Below are 7,738 nucleotides of genomic sequence, written 5' to 3'. Positions count from 1 at the left end.
CATATTTATATAAATATAGATACACCATGATTTCAAGGGACGTATTATATAATTTTAAACATATATTGTCATATCAAGAGTTATTAGCAAAAAGGGTTTGAAAAACATTAATAGCTGATAAAGAACGTGAAAACTCAAATATTACCACAAATGTACAGTACAAAGACGTGGTTCAAAATGTTTTTAAAACACTCTTATTATTATTGTCATTTAATAATTCATTTGTGATGTTCATTCACTTCGTTGAGATAAAAGGGTTTTTTCGTGTTTCCTCTTCAATAAATGCTACATGCAAACTTGCAGTGTTTTACCATGCATGTATAACATAATATATACACATTCTTATTTGATATAAAAAATTAAATCAAAAAAATAAACTTCCCGTGCATTTTTGCACGGGTGGAAAACTAGTATAATATAGATCGTAATCTACATAATATATATGACTTTACACAAGATACCATGAAGTACAAAAACAATTATTAGATGTAATTAAGTATATCTAAAATAGTATTGAACTTCAAACATATTGAAAAAAAAATGAAAATTATGCGTACAATCTACAAGGGTCTAAAGCAATATGTTCAAAATGTAATTTTTCGACAAGTTAAAACTAATTGTTTCCAACTATTATATCTAGATGAATAATAAAATTTATTGGTAAAAGCGGTAACTTTTAATCTTAAATGGATCACTTCTAGATTGAGAAAACTGATGTATTTGTGACAAAAAGTTACCCTCAAGTAACAATAACTTAGGGTCTGTTCTCTTTGGCATAAAACAGCTGGACTGAACTGAACTGAACTGAACTAATCTGAACTGAACTGATCTGAACTGAACTAAACTGAACTGAAATAAATAGTGATATGTGAGAGTGAAAATATTGTCAAGAGCTGAACTGAACTGAACTAAATTGATCTGAACTGAACTGAATTGAATTGAACTGAACTGAACTGAAAATAAGCTGGGGAGAACAGGCCCTTACTGTATATTTGTGGTACTAAAGAATTTGTATAAATAAAAAAGTCAATCGATATTTTTTTTAGTTTTCTAATCAACAAAAAACTTCCCCGTGCATTTTATCATGACATTAGTTACATCAATCACTGAACACACGGGTCATAAGTCGGTTTTAAAATATATTTTTAATTACATGATATTATTATAATAATTCATGAGCTACTATTCAACCATGATTTTATGAGAAACATCCTAAAATCTTTAATTTATAAAATATTCCCCCAAGGTGGAGTGTTGGAGTATTTTTATTGATCGGTCATATGGGCCCGGGTTGGACATCCAATTGCTTTGATTTGAATTATCCGGAGGATACCTTATACTTAAGATGTAAAAACTAGGTCCGATTTTATTGCCAAATAAGAAATAAAAAGATGTTTTGTTATAAAAAATATATGTCACACCATGACTATGATCAGAGGTTACATATAATAAAAACAATAACAACTTAATCTTTAGTCTCGAAGTGGTCTAAGGTGGGCTAATATGAATCATCTTAACAAATAATATCCATGACCAACATACTAATTTTTTTTTTAAAAAAAAAACAGAGTTAGGGGCTGTTCTCTTTAGCATAAACAACTGAATTGAACTGAACTGAATTAAATTATAACTAATAATAATGATAATAATTTAGGGATTGAATTGAACTGAAAATAAGTTGGGGAGAACATTACCTTAAAGTGAGAGAAGTAAGACAAGAGACAATATATGAAACAAGAAATTAAGGGCCTGTTCTCTTCGGCATAAAACAGCTGAACTGAACTGAACTAATCTGAACTGAACTGAACTGAATTAAACTGAACTGATCTGAACTGAACAGATTTGAACTGAACTGAACTTAATTGAACTGAACTGAATTGAATAGTGATATGTGAGAGTAAAAGTATTGTCAAGAGCTGAACTGAACTGAACTGATCTGAACTTAACTGAATTGAACTGAACTTAACTGAATTGAACTGAACTGAATTGAACTGAAAATAAGTTGGGGAGAACAGACCCTAAATAAGGTAAAAAAAGAAAGCGAAAACCAACATAGAGGGTCGGTTCACTTCAACTTATTTTGACAAAACTATGACGATATAAGTTCGAAAAAATTTAGATGATTAGGTGATCCAACAGGCTGTCAGCCCTCTAATTATTGAAATTTCCTTGGCCAATAGTACATCCAGACATTAATTTTATGATTGTTCTCTCTCCAATTTATTGTATATATATTAATATTATTATTTTATTGTGTCTAAGAGGGTTTAACCTTAGGATCACTCAAAATTTTCCCACGCTCTTACATTCAAATGAAACAAAAATTATAAATACATCCACTTATGAACTTACGCTTGATATTAATATCATTTTTTTTAAAAATGTACACTTTGAATTTGGCCCATTCTATATAAAAATTCTAAAATAAAGGATTAGCATAGAGAGTGAAACATGGCCCATGTGCTTAAATTATAAAATATAGCTTTCTTTAATGAGCTTCGAGACACTAATTGAGAAGGTGAATCAATAAAATGAGTTAATTATATATCAAAAGAGGGATTTATAAGTATTCAATTTTAGTTGGTCTATAAGAGAGTAAAACTGTCGTTGAAAGATCATAAGTTATCGAATTAGAAAAGTTGTTAATTTGCCTATGCACTTTATTTTGACAACTTCTTTTTTTTTTTTTTTTTTGATGTAAAAGATAATATTGAAATGTAAATCATATGGAGAACTTATAAACACACATACATTATACAAGTACTGTATATTTATATTTGTTTACTATACAAAATTATAATTTTCTAAACCATTCTTAATATTAAAATTGTGGTGGCTTAATATATTTTAAAATTGTTTTTAGGAAGAAACTAATGAGTAAGGATTATTTCGAGTAGCAACGGGGAATAAGGTATTTAGGCAAAAAAGTAAAGTGGGAAACCCGGTATGATACTCATTACATCAGATGGAACGGGGAATAAGGTATGATACAATATATCATCGAAATTGTGGTAATTTCAGGTAGCAACGGGGAATAAGGTATTTATACCCCATATGGTACTTATTCCGTCAGTTGGAACAAAATTTCTTATGATGTTTAAAAAAAGACAGTTTTTTCAGCCATGTGTTAAAAGTCAAGGACAATCCGTATCACATGATAGGTTTATATCTCCCGAGACCAGTTCTTAGTCATGGCTAATTTTATGTAGCCATTTATCAGTCACGAGTAAAAATTGCCTAATAGTACTAATTTATGAGAAACATGGGAAGTCTAACACTTTAAGGCCATTTCGAGTAAAAAATGAAGACTGTAGTGTGGAGAGGGTTTCTAAGACAATTGACCCCTAAGTGGTTAGTGGGATAAGACCAAGTTCATGCAACTTTTCTCCCTTTTTGAAGCAGTTGAGATCATTAATTTGCCTTTGTCATCTCAACCCTTAGATGATGGCTTTGTGGGGCTACGCCAAAATTGGTATATTATATTCAATTATGTCATCACTTTACTAATTTTTCAAAGAATTCCCATACATAAGTTATTAGCGGTTCAATTGTATCGAAAGTGTGGAGAAAATATGGAATTTCAAAGTTCCTCCTAAGGTGTTGTTGGCTTTGCTTATGACTATGTTATACAACCTCCGTTCTTTTTCTACTGCAACAATTGAGTAATTTTCACGTTTGCCAATGCACTATTTTAACTATTAATATCTTTAATTACTTTTTAGTAAAATTATACAAAATTGATATTCTGAAAGTATATATCGAGACGAATCTAACAAGACCCCAGATGATAATATTTTTCCTTACATAAAAATCATAATGTGTAGTGAAAGGTTATGATGGTGAATGGATAGTGTAAAAATCTCATTTTGCAATATTATAAAAATAGAATGGAGGGAGTATCTTCTTAATAAATTTTGTTTTGCACTAAAAAGAAGTCTTCCAAAACATATGAGTATTATTTATATGTTAAACAACTTTATAATTAATATAAAAGTGTATATCTCTTAAACAAAAAGTTTTTTTTTTTATCAAGTTAACGTAAGAATCGTTTACAAGTTTTCATTATAGCTGATACATATACATTGTTATTATACTAAATAGTTCCCGTGCATTATGCACGGGCCTAAAACCTAGTTCATTACATAATAATGTTAAACATATTACGATTCGAGAGTAGTTTTCCACACAGTAACTAGGGGGTGGGAAAAATCCTAGTTACAACACAATCACATCCATGACCCTATCAGCCTTACCCATGCTATCTGCTATTTGATTATAGAGTTAGTATTGTGTCGGACTCGTCCAATCATAATCTTTGGTCGGAGGACTTTCAGATGGTTTCAATTTTTTTTCAATTAATCTTAATTTTTTTTCAGTTAGTCTTCATTTTTTTCAGTTAGTTTTAATTTGTTTTCAGTTACTCTTCATTTTTTTCAGTTAGTCTAAATGAAAGTAAGTTACCTCTAAATGAAAGTAACTTAGGTCTAACTGAAAGTAACTTAGGTCTAACTGAAAGTAACTTAGGTCATTTTTTTTTTCAAGTAATCTTCATTTTTTTTCAAGTCGTCTTCATTTTTTTTTCAGTTAGTCTTCTTTTTTTCTTCAGTTGGTTTCAAATATTTTTAAACACCAACTAAAACATATAAAACACCAACTGAAAGAAATAAAGAACTAACTGAAAGAAATAAAAACTAACTGAAAGAATAAAAAGACCAACTGAAAGAAATAAAAAACAAACTGAAAGAATACAAAAACTAACTGAAACAATACAAAAACCAACTGAAAGAAAAAAAGAACTACAAAAAACCAACTGAAAGAAAAAAAGAACTAACTGAAAGAAATAAAGAACCAACTGAAAGAATAGACCAATGATAATAAATCAATTAACTGACCTGCACTCTCCTCAACCTCACCCATCTCTGACTTATCCCTGTAACTGCTACCATTATCACAACCGCACTAAACTCATAATCACCACCACAAAAAGACTCGTGACCACCGCCTAATTCGCATTTCTCTCTCTTCTCGACTCTCAAACTGACGACAACCACCAGATCTAGATCGGAATCAATGCTTCGTCACCACCAACATCAACAGAAAACGTCAATATCATTTTCGCCAACGATTTCAAGCACCATTCCAAGAAATCTGTGATTTAGATTAGACAATTAAAATTTTCTTGTAATTTATCCTTTTCTATCATTCTGTTTTTTTATTTAAGGTGTTTTGGTGGAGCATTATCGACGGTGTGGATGGAGCACTGTCGACGGCGAAGAGCTTTTGGGTAGGATTGGCAGCATCAGTGACGAGAACTTGTTTTGGGCTCAGCCCGTCTGACAGTAAGTATTGGTCAGACGGTCTGACCCAATACTTTCACTTGATTATAATGTGTACTTCCATGCTTAATCAAAAGATCCAGCCTCTTGTTGATCCATAGCCTGCACATTTTAATCATGCATGTTGGAGTAGAGCTGTCAGTTTGGTTAATGAACTGCTGTTGAACTGAACAAATTGAAATTTAAACTGAATTAAACTGAACTGGGAGTAACTGTAACTGAAATCAACTGAAAAATGTTAAACTGAAACTGAAATAAACTGTAAATGAAAAACCAAAACTGAACTGCAACTAAACTTAAACAAACTGTAATTGAAAATAACTGTGAAAAACTAAAAAGTTGATCAATCAACTGAACTGAACTGAACTGAATATTTAACTAAATTAACTGAACTGATTCAAACTGAAACTGAAACTGAACTGAACTGAAACTGATTCAAACTGAACTTTTTTAAACTGATTTTTAATTGTACACGAACCGAATTCACATATTAGCCAAATTCATGATAGTACCTCCAATTCACATAGAAATACAGAAAATGAACTCACACTGTGTCAGCCTTTAATATACTTGAGCGTCAAAATAAAGTGTCTCCCATGCTTTAATTTTCAACGCTTAAAATTGGGAGATAAATTATATTTTGACGCTAGGTTTGTCGCTCTATTAGCGTCGCCCCAAGGCTAGGACGTCTAAATATCGGATTGTGTCCCCACTCCCCCATACTAGGAAGCATGTGCCACGATATCTATATTTGTTGCCCATCTTGGGGCGTCACATTCATACACTACGTCGCCCATCTTGTAAGATTTTAGGCGATAGTTACTTCTATAAATTTCTTTGCCCGATATTTTTACGTTTTCCACACAATTAAAGATTTGTTACCCGTATTCAAGTAGAACTACTATTTCATTAATTGTGGCCAATCTTTTGTCTAATTAATTTTACAGTTTTTGTTTCTCAAATTAGACAAGGATTGCTACTACCTCTTCTATTTCTCAAATTAAACAAGTGATACTAAAATAGATCCATCCTTCCAATCTTCTCTCCAACACTTAAGTTGAAGCGAGTAATCCTACTCTATCCCTAAACTAGTAAATTTGAAACATTTGCTACACATCCTAAAATAAAGTATATGTAAGTATTTAACCATCATTTCTGCGTGGATAAAAAGAACAATTTCCCCTATGCTCCATGGGTGACATTGAGATAATAAAAAGAAAGAACAGGATCTTGCTGAGGAGCTTTTACACATGTTTACAGCAAGAAATTAACAACTAAATTACAATAAAAATATAAAATACATAGAAAATAACAAAATACACACCAAAATCTGAACCAATTTCAGGTATTCTAAGGAATATATAGACAAACCAAGCATAAATCTACATATATCAAAGCAAATAATAATAAAAAAAATATCAAATTCGAACTTTATAAATAACATGTATAAATCTGGGTAAAATCTAATTACTTCACAATTACATTCATTCATTACAAAAATGATAGCAAGATCTAAAAGTTACACAAAAAACAAAAAAAAATTACAGTAAAATACTGAAATACGAAGAAAAGAGCAAAGAAGAAGAAGAAAAAATATTAACAGAACAGGAGAAGTGAAGATCTAATACAAAAAAAAAGGGAAAAGAAGAGGAAAGGTAATGAATGAAACGAAGGACCACCACAATAACCGAACGGCCAAACCGCCACCACCGACGAATGAGATATTTGGTTGAGATTGATGTTTTTTGATGGCCGCAAATGATAGTCGGTATTATCCGATTCACCTACTGCTAGTTTGTAATCCCCCACATTTTTAAAGGATTTTTCATAAATATATTAAGTTATTTATGTAATTTTATGAAATCCAAAGGAGTTTGGAAAATGATTTGACTTTTAAAAAGGGTTGACTATTTTAAAAGTCAACTAAAATATTTTTCTGAGCTTAATAAAGTTGTAAAATTTTAATTAAGCGAGTTTTAAATAAGAGTTTAATTATTAAAAGTATATTCGAAAAGAAACTTAATGGAATCAAAAGCCCAAAAGAAATAAAAAGGGAAAGGAATTTGATGACTAAAGTCCTAACAAGCCCATCTTGTTAGTCATCAAAGTTTAATTGTTGAAATCCTTTTCCTAAGCCCAATAGGATTAGCCTATTGTTTAGTTATTGAATTCTTTCCTTTTCCTAAGCCCAATAGGATTAGCCTATTTAAATATCCTAAAACCCGAATTTTTGCCCTACACTTATTTTCTCTCTCCTCACTTGCACGTGAGTTTCGAAATTCTCTCTCTCTCACTCGACTTTTCTCTCTCCTCCTCCTCTTGTGCGTGATTTCATCTTTTCTCTCAAAAATCGTTTCTTCTTCGCTAAGTAACGTTTCTTGTTGAACAAGAAACGTCACAAA

The sequence above is a fragment of the Beta vulgaris genome, chromosome 1, assembly GCF_026745355.1.
Source record: "Beta vulgaris subsp. vulgaris cultivar EL10 chromosome 1, EL10.2, whole genome shotgun sequence".
Classification (NCBI taxonomy): Eukaryota; Viridiplantae; Streptophyta; class Magnoliopsida; order Caryophyllales; family Amaranthaceae; genus Beta; species Beta vulgaris.
This window is presented reverse-complemented; position numbering follows the sequence as displayed.